The sequence below is a fragment of the Ranitomeya imitator genome, chromosome 4 (assembly GCF_032444005.1).
Source record: "Ranitomeya imitator isolate aRanImi1 chromosome 4, aRanImi1.pri, whole genome shotgun sequence".
Classification (NCBI taxonomy): domain Eukaryota; kingdom Metazoa; phylum Chordata; class Amphibia; order Anura; family Dendrobatidae; genus Ranitomeya; species Ranitomeya imitator.
This window is the reverse complement of record NC_091285.1, coordinates 683,779,847-683,799,359: the sequence shown is the minus strand read 5'-3', so window position 1 is coordinate 683,799,359 and position 19,513 is coordinate 683,779,847. Positions and strand designations below refer to the sequence as shown.

At 44.2% G+C, this 19,513-nt stretch overlaps 1 non-coding gene across 1 annotated transcript; it reads right to left on the bottom strand.

Annotated features, from left to right (window-relative positions):
- Window positions 1–18,934: 18,934 nt before the first annotated feature.
- On the bottom strand, window positions 18,935–19,016 carry TRNAL-AAG (transfer RNA leucine (anticodon AAG)). Its single transcript has one exon. It is a non-coding gene; the product is annotated as a tRNA-Leu (tRNA).
- Between the last annotated feature and the right edge of the window lie 497 nt (window positions 19,017–19,513).

Sequence of the window (19,513 nt, the reverse complement as noted above, 5' to 3'; positions counted from 1 at the left end):
ATGATATGATGCTATGCAGTGCAGAAGCATTGCAGAGCATCAGATCAGTGATGTGATGGTATACAGTGATGTCCCATCCTAGGACAATGTAAAAAAGTAAAAAAAATTAAAAAATCCCCAAATAAAGAACAAGAAAATAAACAAATATTTTTTCCAATAAATACATGTATTTATTAAATTAAAAAAATAAACAATAAAAGTACACATATTTGGTATTGCCACATCCGTAACGACCTGTTCTATAAAAGCAATGCAAACATTTTTTTCTATAAAATAGTTTCTATGTAAAACATAAAAAAAATATAAATTGGGTGTCACTGTAATCATACTGACCCGAAGAATAAAGCTGCCTTATCAAATTTACCACACGCAGAACAGAAATAAAAAAAGCAATTCCTGAATAGCTGCTTTTTGTTCATTCTGTCTCACAAAAATTGGAATAGCAAGCGATCAAAAAAGTCATATGCCTGAAAATTGCACGAATGAAAACGTTCACTTTTCCCGCAAAAAAACAAGTCCTCATATGACTCTGTCAGCCAAAATATTGAAAAATTATAGCTGTCTAAATATTGTGATGCAAAAACTAGTTTTCACAATAAAAAGTATTTTAGTGTGTGACCGCAGGAAAACATATAATCCCGATATAAATATTCTATTGATGTAATAGCTCCAACCTGAAGAATAAAGTCTCCTAATCTCTTATACTGCATGGGGAACGGCGTAAAAAATAAATAAAACCAATTCTTCACATGTAGATGATTTTTTTCATTCTGCCTCCCAAAGATCGCAGAAAGGCTTGGTGCACATTTATCCTGCACTCTGCGCTGAGCGCTTAAACCGGGGTCTCCGTGTAAATCTCTGAAATACGTGATTCAGACAGAACCCATGGTGGAAGATTCCCTATAAAAAGGCAGATGGAGGCATGGTGGATGCCATAAGACCTGCGATCCGGCTGTATCTGTCTTTTTAGGATTGCGCAAACGTGCCGTCAGCCACAGTTTTGTGCACCTCTGAAAAGAAGGACATCACTGAACAGAGGCCAGTCGGAGTTCAGAGTAACTCTGCTGCCTCATAATAGTGAATTGATTCCTCGGGAGGTTTCAACTGTTACATCACTCAGAGATTTAGATGGAAACCCCCAATGTAAGTGCTCAATGTAGAGTGCCGGATAAAAGTGATCATAAATGTTATGGAAAATGTTCCCAATAAAAGCTTCAACTCAATCCACAAAAAAAGCCAGTCCCCACTCAGGTCCGTAATCTGTTACCGGAAATATAGTGGACTTCCATGTTACTGGTTGCATATCGCATATTTGTGACCTGGACAACCCAGGGGGCATACACAGGTCACAGCTAACTATAGGAAGTGTAGATTAAATCTACACTGCCGTAATAATGATGAGGTTTCAGTGGTTTATTCAACGCGTTTCAGGGCTCTTATGGCCCCTTCTTCAGGAATTACCACATACAGCATATTCCTGAAGAAGGGGCCATAAGAGCCCTGAAACGCGTTGAATAAACCATTGTTTTAATTCTACTATCAACTGAAACCTCATCATTATTACGGCAGCGCTGATTTAATCTCCACTTCCTATAGTATACTGCTTCATATGGTCTGTGACCGGCTTGTGGATCTGCGGCAGCCGAAATCTTTACATGCCTGCTTTCAGCTTCACCAGGTGAGTGATTTTCTTGGTGATTCCTCCTTTCTTTTATGAGATAAAACCCTATTTGCGCTTTGTGTCTCCCTTTTACCCTTCAAATACAGGTCACAGCTAAGGCAGCCTCAATGCAGGAGATGCAGTTGGATGGCGACCACAGTCTCTAATGCCCAGGATCTGCCATATTTGAGGGGTTTAAGTGTCATGCTCAGACATACACCCCAAATGCAACTGGGAGCTCCCAGAGGCTGACGTAAAAGTTAATATATAAAATAATGAAAGTGGTATATTTAGTCTTGTAGAAAAAAATAATTGATCATATAATCAATAATTATTAATAAAAACATTATTTAAAGTGAGAGATCTCACAGTTCTTCCTCCTCTTCTAATCCAAATTTCAAGGACTAATAATTGTTTCTTCTTAAATTCCCTGCCAACTTTACTTCCTCATCCATTTCCTTCCTGTTAGTAAGAATAAGGTCCCATACGGGCTTCCATGTCGTTTCGGCTGAAGGTGTGGGTTGAGAAAGGTTCACACCTTGAGCTGAAATGTCACAGGATCCCATATCGGCTAAGGCTTCTTTCACACTAGCGTCGGGCCCGGCCCGTCGCAGTGCGTCGGGCCGAGGTTACCGACGCTAGCGTTGCCTCCGCCGCACAACGGGTGCAGCGGATGCTGCTTTTCAGCGCATCCGCTGCCCCATTGTGAGGTGCGGGGAGGTGGGGGAGGAGTTCCGGCCGCGCATGCGCGGTCGGAAAAGACGGTCCGTCGGCTGCAAAAAATGTTACATGGAACGTTTTTTGCGGCCGACGGTCGGCCGAAAAACGGCGCAACCGTCGCGCGACGGTTGCGACGTGTGGCAATCCGTCGCAATGCGTCGCGTAATGTTAGTCAATGGAGAAAAAACGCATCCTGCAAACACTTTTGCAGGATGCGTTTTTTCTGCAAAACGACGCATTGTGACGGATTGCAGTTAACGCTAGTGTGAAAGTAGCCTAAGAAAACACTAAATTTTTTTCTAAGAATGAGTGCTGCCTTCTTCTTTTTTGCACTACATATAACCATAGCTATAAAAAGGTGAAAAAATATATACTAAAAATTCTTTTAAATAGCAAGATTGAAAAATAAAATAAATAAAAGTATACATTTTACATTAGAGGTCCATCAGTCCATAATCATCTCATCTCACATATGTAGAGTATTATACGTCCTTAGCCAGACAAATAGAATCCGGTTGTACAAAATACGCTCCTCACACTAAACATACCGGAAAAGACAGCAATTATTGTAAAGAATTCCCATGCTCGATTATAGTCCATAGTAGGTCTGAGGGGGTCTGCAGACAGGCGGACCAGAGAACAAGAAGATGCAGATGTGTCATGCCTGGACAGATATTAATTTCAACACAACAACCACGGGCAAGAACGCAGACTTATGAATATTTGTCAGGTAAGTAGTGTCTGAATAAATGGTCAAACAACAAAATTATTACTGAATGCAGCAAAAAAAAAAATAGGCATATTGCAAAGATCACAAAGAATAACCTTACAAACAGGTAAGACCAACTCCCACCCTTAAAAACTAGAATAAAATTAGCCAACTTAGGCTACTTTCACACTTCCGTCGGTACAGGGCCGTCGCAAACCGTCGGCCCGACGTACCGACGGACGTTGTGCAAAATAGTGCACAACGTGGGCAGCGGACGCAATTTTCAGACGCATCTGCTGCCCATTATGAGTTCCGGGGAGGAGGGGGCGGAGTTTCAGTCGCGCATGCGCTGTCGAAAAAGGGAGACGCGTAGCACAAAAAACGTTACATTGAACTTTTTTTGTGACGACGGTCCGCCAATTACCGACGCATCCAGTGCACAACGTATGGAACGTGTGTCCATACGTCACGATGCGTCGGTAATACAAGTCTATGTGCAAAAAACGCATCCTGCGGGCAACTTTGCAGGATGCGTTTTTTTGCACAGAACGACGCATTGGAACGTCTTTATAAAGACGGAAGTGTAAAAGTAGCCTTACAGAAAACAACTAAACCCAAAATTCTCATTGAGACCCCCTGGAGTTACAGTATTTAGTCTATAGAGCCATCGGCTCTCAATCTGTGCTAAGGTTTTGGACAAATCTTATCCCTTCTGTCCCATGGATAATTGATCAATAACCCTGATGATTGGCTTACTTGAATCCAAATTATGACATTGCTTAAAGTGTTTCGGAAGGGTCTTCACTGATGTTCCTCAACTTCTGAACTCTGGGGTTTGCCAATATCTTGTACGTGCTTCCGTACCCTAATTTTCAATTCACGCATGGTCAAGCAGAATACAATACAGAATTATTTACAGTGACACTGGGCATAATATATAACATTACGCTCGCCTCATGCCAGCATTCAGCATGTTAAGTATATGTCAAAGTATTTGTCGAAGAGGTGAGGAATATGGCTGTTGATTTTTTTAACTCTTTTACATGGGACATGGGCTTCAGTGGATTGGGCATAAAGGTATTAGTGATGAACAGGCAAAAAAATGCTTAAGTACTTGTTATTCGAGTTATTCGAGTCGAGCAAATCATAATGCTTGGGTGCTTGACCCGAGTAACGACTATAATGGAAATCAATGGGAAACACAAGCATTTATCTGGCGCACCCTCCCCCCTGGAGGTTTGGAGGGGGTTTAAAAATAGCTAAAAACTGTGTAAACAGCGCTGAAATGGCATGGGGACAGCACAGCGTCGAACTGGAGCACCATGGGCCCACCAGAGAAAATCATTCTTGGGGCCCACTATGTAGCTACATAGAAATAGATACAAGACCACCAATTGTGCGGTAAAAAGCGCTAATATCAGGGTATAATATAAAGTAGTACACATCTTAATTATAAAACATATATGCCAGACCATACATGCACCACTAACCAAACATGCCAAGGGTGCGTGGATAAATGTAAATGGTTCAGTGCACCAACAAGTGAACATAGAAACCAAAAAAGACAACACTACAAGAACCAAAATAAAACTAAATAGTAGATCTTTATTAAAGTAATAATAAGAAAAACATCATAAAAAAAGGGAAAACAGGATGAGACAATAATCACCAATAGGTGGCAGTGTGGTACCAACAGGTAGATGGTATAACAAAGACTTATGTTACATATAGTAATTGAATATGCGCTGTAAAGTACTGCACATCATATGACATCAGCCTCCAAGGGTGCATTAGTACATTAATAGTTAAACTGCATCCGTGCAAGATAAATCTAAACATGCACACCAAGGACTGATAGAGGTATAGGCGATGAAATAGAAGAACAAATAATTAATCAGTCATAATACCTGAGAGAGAGACCACACTGCCACGAGCCCCAACGCGCGTTTCGGCGTGGTGCCTTCTTCCGGGGGTGTGGAGTAATACAAACATAGGGAGCATTTAAAAGAAGTATCAACCAATCAAAAGACCTCTTGTATGAAGATGCGTTGTTAAACCGGGACCCACGCATGCGTATGTAGTAATGCGGTATAATTCAAACGCCTAAAAAAAAACAATCAGAATACCAATCGACAGCAATTGCTTTTCTCCAATCCACAAGTCAAGGTGAATCAACAGGTAAGGATGATTACCCAGTATCACTCGCGGTGGAAGGAGATGTCACGAATTTTGGCCAAACATTGGCCTATACTCCTGGCGGACCCGATCCTCAAACAGTACTTACCATCATATGCATCTGTCATTGCTTGTAGATCTAAAAATTTGGGGGACCATTTGGTACGGAGCTATTTTCCACCAATCACTCCGCCCCCTATTTTTTCAACTGCTTCAAGCCACCAACCCCCTCGGTGGGGTTGTAAACCATGTGGCAAATGCATTGCTTGCCAAAATGTCAATAGGGCTACTCATTTTGTATCCTCAGATGGACGTGAATTTTTAATCACGTATTCTATTAATTGTTCGACCACTATGGTGGTCTATCATGGCACATGCCCATGCGGCAAAATCTACATTGGGCTTACAACACGTGCTTTGAAGGTACGTGTACGTGAGCACGTCCGTGACATCTTGGCAGCTGATATAGAGGATAACATTGACAGTTTAAAGACAGTTCCTCGCCACTTTAAACGCCACCATAACTGTGACCCTTCAGGCTTTAGGATTGTTGGTATTGACCATCTCATTACAACGCAACGTGGTGGCAATCTTAGCCGCCATCTTGCACAGAAAGAATCACGCTGGATATGGTGGCTCAAAACTTTGCAACCCCAGGGGCTCAATGAAACTCTTAGTTTCTCTTCATTCCTCTGAATCATCAGTCCATGTTTTTTACTGGCTTTTATCTTGGTTTTTTTGTATTTGTTTTTAATATTTGTGTCTACCTTTCTCTAGTTTCCCCCGTTTGTTTGATGCCGTAATCTTCATGTGGACCCACAGTTGTGCCTATGGAAATGATATCGTCCAGTGTGCGGACTCATCTACTATAGCAGAGGAAATGTTTTTTATGCAATTGTGTTTTTTTAATCACCAGTTTATATGCACATTGTAACACATCTATTCACTTTTGTATGCAATTATTCATTTTTATATATGCTTGTCTTTTTATACATATTTTAAGTTTGATACTATTATCAATTACACTGTGTGCTACATGCTTTATGTAAATTCTGATTGTATGCAATTCATTGCATTAATTATATTTATGCTATTGTGTTATTCTATAGCACTGGTTTTTAACACTTATGTTATTATGCCATATTGGCACATTAGTAATCACATTTTCATAACCGCACTATTTCTCCCTTTTGGGGTTCTTTCCCTTCTACCTCCCCCCTTCCCTCCCTCTCTCTTTTTGGTACCTGCGCGTCTGTACCTCGCTGCTGGGCAGCGGTGTTCTCGTCTTATTGAGTTGTGTATGCGGGGTTTTCACTACCCTGCTCGCGCCTTACCGGTGGGCGTGACCTGGGTGGTGCCCTGCGTGCTCCTCTGTTGACACTTACACCGTTGTCCTGGTGACGATATGCGCACGCGCAGCTGGGTCACCGCTGCCTGGATGTTTCATATTGCGCACGCGTGGCTGGGCTGCATCTTTGTCCATCTCACTGGATCGGATTGGTTAGGGCCTTGTGTCCTCCTCCCATGACGCTAGTGTTGTTACCAGGGTGATGACTTGCGTACAGCTGGGTCATTGCTACCCTGATTTGTCTATTGCGCATGCGCGGTCGGACATTTCATTTTGTTACTTAGGTTCTGATTGTTTTTTTTAGGCGTTTGAATAATACCGCATTACTACATATGCATGCGTGGGTCCCGGTTTAACAACGCATCTTTATACAAGAGGTCTTTTGATTGGTTGATACTTCTTTTAAATACTCCCTATGTTTATATTACGCCACACCCCCGGAAGAAGGCACCGCGCCGAAACGCGCATTAGGGCTCGTGGCAGTGTGGTCTCTCTCTCAGGTATTATGACTGATTAATTATTTGTTCTTCTATTTCATCGCCTATACCTCTATAAGTCCTTGGTGTGCATGTTTAGATTTATCTTGCACGGATGCAGTTTAACTATTAATGTACTAATGCACCCTTGGAGGCTGATGTCATATGATGTGCAGTACTTTACAGTGCATATTCAATTACTATATGTAACATAAGTCTTTGTTATACCATCTACCTGTTGGTACCACACTGTCACCTATTGGTGATTATTGTCTCATCCTGTTTTCCCTTTTTTATGATGTTTTTCTTATTATTACTTTAATAAAGATCTACTATTTAGTTATATTTTGGTTCTTGTAGTGTTGTCTTTTTTGGTTTCTATGTTCACATCTTAATTATGTAGCAAGGGTTGAGGTAGCCTCCTCGCAGAATATAATTTAGCCCCCTCTAATAGAATATAATGCAGCACCCCACAAAATATAATGCAACCCCCTCAGGTATAACACAGTCCCCACCATAGAATATAATGTTGCACCCTCATAGTGTATAATGCAGCCCCCTCATATAGTATAATGCAGCCACCACAGAATATAATGTAGTCAACTGAGAGAATGCAGCCCCACCACAGAATATAATGCAGCCCCCCATAGAGTATACTGTAGCCCCCTCACATAGTATAATGCAGCCCCTCTCCACCCCCATCATTGTCCTCATCACCACCTCCATCAATGCCTTCTCCCCCACCACCCCTATCATTCTCCCCCACCACCTCCATCACTGCCCATTCCACCACCTGCATCATTGCCTCCTCCCCCACCATCATTGTCCATTTCATCACCTCCATCATTGCCTCCCCCACCTGTTGTGAATTCTGTGGCTGAATTCACTCCTGTGGTCACAAGTGGTATTGCAGCCTCTGGGCTTCCTCCCTCAGGTGTTTTGGTGAGCTCGTTGGCTGCCTTGCTATTTAACTCCACCTGAGTCTGTCTTCCTTGCTCCTTGTCAATGTTCCAGTGTAGGATCTGAGCTACTGCATCTTTCCTGTGGCCTGCTGCTCTGCTAGATAAGTGTTACTTTGTTTTTGTTTCCGTTTTTTCTGTCCAGCTGTGCTATTCTCTTTTGCTGGAAGCTCTGAGACGCAAAGGGTGCACCGCCGTGCCGTTAGTTCGGCACGGTGGGTCTTTTTGCCCCCCTTTGCGTGGTTCTGCTTTAGGGTTTTTTGTAGACTGCATAGTTCTCTTTGCTATCCTCGCTCTGTCTAGAATATCGGGCCTCAATTTGCTGAATCTATTTCATTCCTACGTTTTGTCTTTTCATCTTGCTAACAGTCATTATATGTGGGGGGCTGCCTATTCCTTTGGGGTATTTCTCTGAGGCAAGTCAGGCTTGTATTTCTATCTTCAGGCTAGTCAGGTCCTCAGGCAGTGCCGAGTTGCATAGGTAGTGATAGGCGCAATCCACTGCTGCTTTTAGTTGTGTGAGGATAGGTTCAGGTATTGCAGTCTGCAGAGATTCCACGTCTCAGAGCTTGTTCTATTGTTTTTGGGTTATTGCCAGATCTCTGTATGTGCGCTGATTACTGCACGCTGTGTTGCCTGATAGCACAGCATAACAGTACAAGGAGCCCAACCAATGATTCTCAATAGAGGGAAAAAAGAAGTCCTGACATCATTTTTTTTTTCCTCAGCTCTGTCTTCAGTTCTTTTTTTCCCCTAGACATTAGAGTGCTTCAGGACACAGCTGTGGACATGGATATTCAGGCTCTGTGCTCCTCAATGGATAATCTCGTTATAAATGTACAAAAGATTCAAGATACAATTGATCAGAAATCTATGTTAGAACCAAGAATTCCTATTCCTGATTTGTTTTTTGGTGACAGAACTAAGTTCCTGAGCTTCAAAAATAATTGTAAGCTATTTCTGGCCTTGAAACCTCATTCTTCTGGTAATCCTATTCAACAGGTTTTGATTATTATTTCTTTTTTGCGCGGCGACCCACAGGACTGGGCGTTTTCTCTTGCGCCAGGAGACCCTGCATTGAGTAATGTTGATGCGTTTTTCCAGGCGCTTGGATTGCTTTACGATGAGCCTAATTCAGTGGATCAGGCTGAGAAAAATTTGCTGGCTTTATGCCAGGGTCAGGATGATGTAGAAGTATATTGTCAGAAATTTAGGAAGTGGTCAGTACTCACTCTGTGGAATGAATCTGCACTGGCGGCTTGGTTCAGAAAGGGTCTCTCTGAAGCTCTTAAGGATGTCATGGTGGGATTTCCCATGCCTGCTGGTTTGAATGAGTCTATGTCCTTGGCCATTCAGATCGGTCGTCGCTTGCGCGAGCGTAAATCTGTGCACCATTTGGCGGTATTGTCTGAGAGTAAACCTGAGCCTATGCAGTGCGACAGGACTATGACTAAAGTTGAACGGCAAGAACACAGACGTCTGAACAGGCTGTGTTTCTACTGTGGTGATTCCACTCATGCTATTTCTAATTGTCCTAAGCGCACTAGGCGGTTCGATAGCTCTGCCGTCATTGGTACTGTACAGTCCAAATTCCTTCTGTCCATTACCTTGATATGCTCTTTGTCATCGTATTCTGTCATGGCGTTTGTGGATTCAGGCGCTGCCCTGAATCTGATGGATTTGGATTATGCTAAACGTTGTGGATTTTTCTTGGAGCCTTTGCGGTGTCCTATTCCGTTGAGAGGAATTGATGCTACACCTTTGGCCAAGAATAAGCCTCAGTACTGGGCCCAGCTGACCATGTGCATGGCTCCTGCACATCAGGAAGTTATTCGCTTTCTGGTATTGCATAATCTGCATGATGTGGTCGTGTTGGGGTTGCCATGGCTACAAACCCATAATCCAGTATTAGATTGGAACTCTATGTCGGTAACCAGCTGGGGTTGTCAGGGGGTACATGGTGATGTTCCATTTTTGTCTATTTCGTCATCCATTCCTTCTGACATCCCAGAGTTCTTGTCTGACTTTCAGGATGTATTTGAAGAGCCCAAGTCTGATGCCCTACCTCCGCATAGGAATTGTGATTGTGCTATCAATTTGATTCCTGGTAGTAAATTCCCTAAGGGTCGTTTATTTAATTTGTCCGTGCCTGAACACACGGCTATGCGCAGTTACGTGAAAGAATCCCTGGAGAAGGGACATATTCGCCCATCGTCATCATCATTGGGAGCAGGGTTCTTTTTTGTAGCCAAAAAGGATGGTTCGCTAAGACCGTGTATTGATTACCGCCTTCTTAATAAGATCACTGTTAAGTTTCAGTATCCCTTGCCATTGATATCTGACTTGTTTGCTCGGATTAAGGGGGCTAGTTGGTTTACTAAGATAGATCTTCGTGGTGCGTATAATCTGGTGAGAATCAGGCAGGGAGATGAATGGAAAACGGCATTTAATACGCCCGAGGGTCATTTTGAGTATCTGGTGATGCCGTTCGGACTTGCCAATGCTCCATCTGTTTTTCAGTCTTTTATGCATGACATTTTCCGTGAGTATCTGGATAAATTCCTGATTGTTTACTTGGATGATATTTTGATCTTCTCTGATGATTGGGAGTCTCATGTGAAGCAAGTCAGAATGGTTTTCCAGGTACTGCGTGCTAATTCCTTGTTCGTGAAGGGATCAAAGTGTCTCTTCGGTGTGCAGAAAGTTTCATTTTTGGGGTTCATCTTTTCCCCTTCTACTATCGAGATGGATCCGGTTAAGGTCCAGGCCATCCAGGATTGGACTCAGCCGACATCTCTGAAAAGTCTGCAGAAATTCCTGGGCTTTGCTAATTTTTATCGTCGCTTCATCTGTAATTTTTCTAGCATTGCCAGACCATTGACCGATTTGACCAAGAAGGGTGCTGATTTGGTTAATTGGTCTTCTGCTGCCGTGGAAGCTTTTCAGGAGTTGAAGCGTCGTTTTTGCTGTGCCCCTGTGTTGTGTCAACCAGATGTTTCTCTTCCGTTCCAGGTCGAGGTTGATGCTTCTGAGATTGGAGCAGGGGCGGTTTTGTCACAGAGAGGTTCTGGTTGCTCAGTGTTGAAACCATGTGCTTTCTTTTCCAGGAAATTTTCTGCTGCTGAGCGTAATTATGATGTGGGCAACCGAGAGTTGCTGGCCATGAAGTGGGCATTCGAGGAGTGGCGTCATTGGCTTGAGGGAGCTAAGCATCGCGTGGTGGTATTGACTGATCATAAGAATCTTACTTATCTCGAGTCTGCCAAGCGCTTGAATCCTAGACAGGCCCGTTGGTCGTTATTTTTTGCTCGTTTTGATTTTGTGATTTCGTACCTTCCGGGCTCTAAAAATGTGAAGGCGGATGCTCTGTCTAGGAGTTTTGTGCCCGACTCTCCGGGCTTATCTGAGCCGGCGAGTATCCTCAAGGAAGGAGTCATTGTGTCTGCCATCTCTCCTGATTTGCGGAGAGTGTTGCAGAAATTTCAGGCTAATAAACCTGATCGTTGTCCGGCCGAGAAACTGTTCGTCCCTGATAGGTGGACTAGTAAAGTTATCTCTGAACTTCATTGTTCGGTGCTGGCTGGTCATCCAGGAATCTTTGGTACCAGAGAGTTAGTGGCTAGATCCTTCTGGTGGCCATCTCTGTCACGGGATGTGCGTGCTTTTGTGCAGTCCTGTGGGATTTGTGCTAGGGCTAAGCCCTGCTGTTCACGTGCCAGTGGGTTGCTTTTGCCCTTGCCGGTCCCGAAGAGGCCTTGGACACATATTTCGATGGATTTCATTTCTGACCTTCCCGTTTCTCAAAAGATGTCGGTCATTTGGGTGGTCTGTGATCGCTTTTCTAAAATGGTCCATCTGGTGCCCTTGGTTAAATTGCCTTCCTCCTCTGATTTGGTGCCTTTGTTCTTCCAGCATGTGGTTCGTTTGCATGGCATTCCTGAGAATATTGTTTCTGACAGAGGTTCCCAGTTTGTCTCGAGGTTCTGGCGAGCCTTTTGTGGTAGGATGGGCATTGACCTATCTTTTTCCTCGGCCTTCTATCCTCAGACTAATGGCCAGACCGAACGAACCAATCAGACCTTGGAAACATATCTGAGATGTTTTGTTTCTCCTGACCAGGATGATTGGGTGTCATTTTTGCCGTTGGCTGAGTTCGCCCTTAATAATCGGGCCAGCTCGGCTACCTTGGTCTCTCCATTTTTCTGCAATTCTGGGTTCCATCCTCGTTTCTCTTCAGGGCAGGTTGAGTCTTCGGACTGTCCTGCTGTGGATTCTGTGGTGGATAGGTTGCAGCAGATCTGGACTCAGGTAGTGGACAATTTGACCTTGTCCCAGGAGAAGGCTCAGCTTTTCGCTAATCATAGACGCCGTGTGGGTCCCCGACTTCGTGTTGGGGATCTGGTTTGGTTATCTTCTCGTCATATTCCTATGAGGGTTTCCTCTCCTAAATTTAAACCTTGTTTTATTGGTCCGTATAGGATTTCTGAGATTCTCAATCCGGTGTCTTTTCGTCTGACCCTCCCAGACTCCTTTTCCATACATAATGTATTCCATAGGTCGTTGTTGAGAAGATACGTGGCACCTATGGTTCCATCTGTGGAGCCTCCTGCCCCTGTTTTGGTGGAGGGGGAATTGGAGTATATTGTGGAGAAAATTTTGGATTCTCGTGTCTCTAGACGGAAACTCCAGTATCTGGTCAAATGGAAGGGTTATGCTCAGGAGGATAATTCCTGGGTTTTTGCCTCTGATGTCCATGCCCCAGATCTTGTTCGTGCCTTTCATGTGGCTCATCCTGGTCGGCCTGGGGGTTCTGGTGAGGGTTCAGTGACCCCTCCTCAAGGGGGGGGTACTGTTGTGAATTCTGTGGCTGAATTCACTCCTGTGGTCACAAGTGGTATTGCAGCCTCTGGGCTTCCTCCCTCAGGTGTTTTGGTGAGCTCGTTGGCTGCCTTGCTATTTAACTCCACCTGAGTCTGTCTTCCTTGCTCCTTGTCAATGTTCCAGTGTAGGATCTGAGCTACTGCATCTTTCCTGTGGCCTGCTGCTCTGCTAGATAAGTGTTACTTTGTTTTTGTTTCCGTTTTTTCTGTCCAGCTGTGCTATTCTCTTTTGCTGGAAGCTCTGAGACGCAAAGGGTGCACCGCCGTGCCGTTAGTTCGGCACGGTGGGTCTTTTTGCCCCCCTTTGCGTGGTTCTGCTTTAGGGTTTTTTGTAGACTGCATAGTTCTCTTTGCTATCCTCGCTCTGTCTAGAATATCGGGCCTCACTTTGCTGAATCTATTTCATTCCTACGTTTTGTCTTTTCATCTTGCTAACAGTCATTATATGTGGGGGGCTGCCTATTCCTTTGGGGTATTTCTCTGAGGCAAGTCAGGCTTGTATTTCTATCTTCAGGCTAGTCAGGTCCTCAGGCAGTGCCGAGTTGCATAGGTAGTGTTAGGCGCAATCCACTGCTGCTTTTAGTTGTGTGAGGATAGGTTCAGGTATTGCAGTCTGCAGAGATTCCACGTCTCAGAGCTTGTTCTATTGTTTTTGGGTTATTGCCATATCACTGTATGTGCGCTGATTACTGCACACTGTGTTGCCTGATAGCACAGCATAACACCCACCACCATCATTGCTTCCCCCACCACCATTCTTGCTTCCCCCACCACCATCCTTGCCTCCCCCACCACCATCCTTGCCCATCACCTCCATCATTACCTCCCCCCACACCATCATTGCCCATTTCATCACCTCCATCACTGCCTCCCACCACCACCATTGCCCATCACCTCCATCATTGCCTCTCCTCCACCACCATCATTGCCCATCACCTCCATCATTGCCTCCCCCCACCACCATTACCCATCACCTCCATCATTGCCTAACCACACCACCATTGCCCATCACCTCCATCATTGTCTCTGCCCACAACCATCATTGCCCATCACCTCCATCATTGCCTCCCCACCATCATTGCTTATCACCTCCATCATTGCCTCCCCACCATCATTACCTATCGCCTCCATTATTGCCTCCCCCACCATCATTGCCTCCCCTCACCCTCATTGCCCATCACCTCCATCATTCCCTCCCTCACCATGATTTCCCATCACCTCTTTCATTGTCTCCCCCACCATCACTGCCCATCACTTCCAACATTGCCTCCCCTCACCTCCATCATTGCCTCCTCACCACCACCATCATTGCCCATCACCTCCATCATTGCCTCCCCCACCATCATTGCCTCCCCTCACCCTCATTGACCATCACCTCCATCATTCCCTCCTTCACCATGATTGTCCATCACCTCCATCATTGTCTCCCCCACCATCACTGCCCATCACTTCCATAATTGCCTCCCCTCACCTCCATCATTGCCTCCCCACCACCACCATCATGCCCATCACCTCCATCATTATCTCGTCCAACCACCATCATTGCCCATCACCTCCATCATTGTCTCCCCCCACCAATATCATTGTCCTTCACCACACACACATAGCTCACCGCAGTTCATCACTCTCTCACACATACACACACACACACACACACTCTCTCTCACACACACACACACACACACTCACACACACACTCTCTCTCTCACACACACACACACACACTCTCTTTCTAAGGGCTTGTTTTCACTTGCGAGGAACACGTCCGTGTCTCGCATGTGGAAACGAAGCTCTGGCGCCGGCACTGTGGAGCGGAGCGTGCGGCCGCATAGCAACACATGCAGCCGCACGCTCCGCTCCGGAGTGCTGGCACCAGAGCTTCATTTCCACATGCGAGACACGGACGTGTTCCTCGCAAGTGAAAACAAGCCCTTACACACACACACGCAGGAACGCAGCACAGCTCACCTCCCCGCAGCAGCAGCTCATTCCTCACTGGATTCCTGGAAGCTTTCTGACTGGATGATGACGTCATCCAGCTGGGCTGTCTCAGACAGGAAGCAGGATGCCGGGAGGTGAGCTGCTCTGTGAGTCTGTGTTCCTGCGTGTGTATGTGTGCGGTGCTGTGCTGTGTGTGTGTGGGGGTGTGTGGTACTTTGTGAGTGTGTGTGTGGTGCGGCTTTACATGCGGGCAGTGTTAGCTGCACCCTGCGGCTAACGCTGCCCGCTATTAAAGAGAAATGGTATTCATGCCTCTCCATGCCCATAGGGGTGAGGGGAAGCGTGAATATTCATTTGGCTTTAGCATCGGGGACAGGATCCTGTCTCCAGCTGCTGCTACTGGCACAGGGTGGGCCCCCTTGACTCAGTGGCCCTATACCCACTGGCAAGGGGCCCCTGGAGCAGTGGGGGCCCTAGGCAGCTGCTGGCCAGTATGCCAGCAGGTGTCAGTGCCTGGGCCCACCAGAGAATCCTCTGGTTCTCCGGTGGGCCAGTCAGAGCCTGGTACAGCATGGGGAAGACTCTTGGGAGCATCTCTGAATCCCAGGTGGGTGCTGAGAACAATGTCGTCACTTTTACGGATTGACAATAAAACATACAAAACCACAGATAAAATGGATTTGACTGGCAAAATAAATAAGAGAAAGAAATATTGTGTTCCACAAACTTGGGCTATGCTCCAAATAAAATGTGGCAGCGATTCGAACCCACACCTCCAGAGAGACTGGAGCCTAAATCCAGCACCTTAGACCGCTCGGCCACGCTACCGCACGCCAAAGTGCTGCTTTTATTTAAATCAAAATTACGCCAATAATGTCATTGGTAGAAAACATTTTATATTCAATTAGACAAAAAGAAACATTATCATTCATGACCCACATGGTTATCCATGATTTTTCTTTAATTGACTCTGGGGTTCTGTTTTCAAATATTACATGACTTGTATGGAGATATTTCACTAGTTTCCCTCCGTTGGCTCATCCTTCATTTGTCGGTTATCTCTGAATTAGGTGGTATAGATGCTATTAGGTGATTAGATGATTAGGTGATAGATGAAGGTTTCCTGGTTTACAGTGGAAACTAGAAGTTCCCATCCACTATGTATAAAGACCCATCTGCAGGTTGTTCTCAATATCTGACATGAAATCGGAATAAACCTTTCCTGTTTTAGGACAATTAGGATCACCATAATTATTAATATTTGTCAAATGCCGGAATAATAAGAGAGAGAATGTTTTAAGGCATTTTTATTACTTACTGCAAAGTCAGAAGTTTACATACGCTAAGATCACTTTGCCTCTAAACAATTCTGGACTGCCCCTATGATGATGTCTTGTGTTTGGAAGCTTCTGATGGGTTTTTTGCCGGGTTTTGAGGCAAGTTTCTCGCATTGCAATCGCAAGTGTGACCCCGGCCTTACAATCACCTGTGACTTCTGCTGGTCTTGTAAACCTTTTTTAGGAGAGACATAGGATAGATCAAGTTGGCCTTTAACTTCCTTTGTTTTCTCAATAGAAAATCCCAAACTCGCCTCAATATAATGATATCTATAGAATTTTGCCAATTTCTTGACTTTTTATCTATTGTCTATTTCGATTCACATTGGGAGGGAAGATTGGATCTTTTTTTTTGCCACTTTTCAGATTTAAACTATTCTATTGTGCAAGGCGAAAAGGAAAAATATCTCACCAGGCAGCTAAAAAGGATACTTCACAATTACCTTAATGGATGCCGATGTCCTAAATCCTAAAACTGGCGGTCCAGACTTCAAATGACCGTAGATAAAATCACCAGAGTCCGACATTTATGTCCTTGACATCCGTTCCCACTGGGCTTCACTCTGAGTTCAGCTTCGCCCAGAGATAGATTCCCGGCCGGCAGCCACTATCCCACATCGGTGAAAGGCCGGCTTCACACTTGCGAGTTTTACGGATGTAAGAGCGCAGAAACTACGTCCGTAAAACTCGCAAAAAATACGGCACAATTATTCTCTATGCCCCTGCTCCTATCTGCCGTATTTTACTGATCAGTATTATACGGCTTTCTACGGCCGTACAAAATCGCAGCATGCTGCGTTTGTCACCGTACTGCGCAAGAAATACGCCAATGAAAGTCTATGGAAGCGTGAAAAATACACACGGACAAGCAGTGTGACTTGCGAGAAATACGCAGCGCTGTTATAGAGAAAAGCCGGTAATTCAGTGCGGTGTACAGTAAAATCACACTGACAGCTTACAGAAGAATAGGTAGAATAAATGTGTACACATAGAATAGGTATATATATATATATGTCAGTGAGACACATATATGTATATATATTAATATTTATTCCAGCGCTATACAGCTTGAAAGCCGGTAATTCAATTACCGGCTTTTTCTTTCTCCTTCCTAAACCCGACATGATTTGAGACATGGTTTACATACAGTAAACCATGTCTTCTCTCCATTTTTTTTGCAGATTCCACACTACTAATGTCAGTAGTGTGTATCTGCAAAATTTGGCCGTTCTAGCTCTTAAAATAAAGGGTTAAATGGCGGAAAAAATTGGCGTGGGCTCCCGCGCAATTTTCTCCGCCAGAGTAGTAAAGCCAGTGACTGAGGGCAGATATTAATAGCCTGGAGAGGGTCCACGGTTATTGGCCCCCCCCTGGCTAAAAATATCTGCCCCCAGCCACCCCAGAAAAGGCACATCTGTAAGATGCGCCTATTCTGGCACTTGGCCACTCTCTTCCCATTCCCGTGTAGCGGTGGGATATGGGGTAATGAAGGGTTAATGCCACCTTGCTATTGTAAGGTGACATTAAGCCTAATTAATAATGGAGAGGCGTCAATTATGACACCTATCCATTATTAATCCAATTGTAGTAAAGGGTTAAATAAAACACAAACACATTATTTAAAATTATTTTAATGAAATAAAAACAATGGTTGTTGGAGTATTTTATTCTACGCCCAATCCAGTCACTGAAGACCCTCGATCTGTAAGTAAAAAAACATAATAAACCAACAATATACTTACCCTCCGCAGATCTGTAACGTCCAACGATGTAAATCCTTCTGAAGGGGTTAAAACATTTTGCAGCAAGGAGTTCCGCTAATGCAGGCTGCTCCTTGCTGCAAAACCCCAGGGAATGAGGCTAAATATAGATCAATGATCTATATTTAGCTTCATTTGCGGTGAGGCGCCCTCTGCTGGATGTTCATAGATAGTGGGAACTTACCTAGAAAGCTCCCAGGCTTTAAGAGCTAGAACGGCCAAATTTTGCAGATACACACTACTGACATTAGTAGTGTGGAATCTGCAAAAAAAATGGAGAGAAGACATGGTTTACTATATGTAAACCATGTCTCAAATCATGTCGGGTTTTAGGAAGGAGAAAGAAAAAGCCGGTAATTGAATTACCGGCTTTCAAGCTGTATAGCGCTGGAAAAAATATTAATATATATACATATATGTGTCTACTGACATATATATATATATATTTTTTTTTTTTTTTTTTTTTTTTCTTTTTGGGACACATGGATCACTTCTATAGCGGTATGTTGGTTTTGCAAGCCTGCGAGAAAACCACGCAGTACGGATGCCATACGGATTACATACGGAGGATGCCATGCGCAAAAAACGCTGACACACCCTGCCTACGGAGGAGCTACGGACCACTATTTTCGGGACTTTTCAGCGTATTACGGCCGTAATATACGGACCGTATCTTCATACGCTGAGTGTGAAGCCGGCCAAACAATTGCTCATTTCTTGTCTGTATATATCTTCTATTTCTCTTCTCATGGGAAAGATATGACTAGAATAGACTGTCACTTTCTGCCACTTTTAGGATTTATTGTGAAATATAAGCTGATGAGAAGTTCAGCAAATACCTTTTCTCTTCCAGGAAAACACACATAACATGACCAATTAGAAATTTATGAGATGACGGTAAAACAAAAATCACAGGAGACAATATTGAAAAACTACAGTAACAAAAGAGGGAAAAAAATAAAAACCTTCTGGCAGCGGTGGGATTCGAACCCACGCCCCCGAAGAGACTGGAGCCTTAATCCAGCGCCTTAGACCGCTCGGCCACGCTACCTGCTGTAACCAGCATTGACCCATTGAGCATGTAGGCAGGACGTCAACTGACATATGGTTAGTAATTATGGAATTCAGCCCTATACTATGGCAAATCTGAACAGCGTGTAATATCCTCACTGTCAGGACTCCGCTCCGCCGGCTCATATCACCACTCATGCAGTTTTCACACTTAGTACTTGTTCTCGCGTTCTCCTTACTGCATTTTTCCACTAAAAAAGTTGGCATCATTTTACAGTAACAGCAAAGTAATTGAGATTTCTGAACTCCCATACATTTGTTTCTTATTTTTTCCCTGTAGATTTGTCTCATTAAAGCACTGCCACATAGTATATAGCAGCCCACGTAGTATATAACACAGCCCACGTAGTATATAACACAGCCCACGTAGTATATAGCAGCCCATGTAGTATATAGCAGCCCACATAGTATAAAACACTGCCCACGAAGTATATAGCAGCCCACGTAGTATATAGCAGCCCAGCCCATGTAGTATAT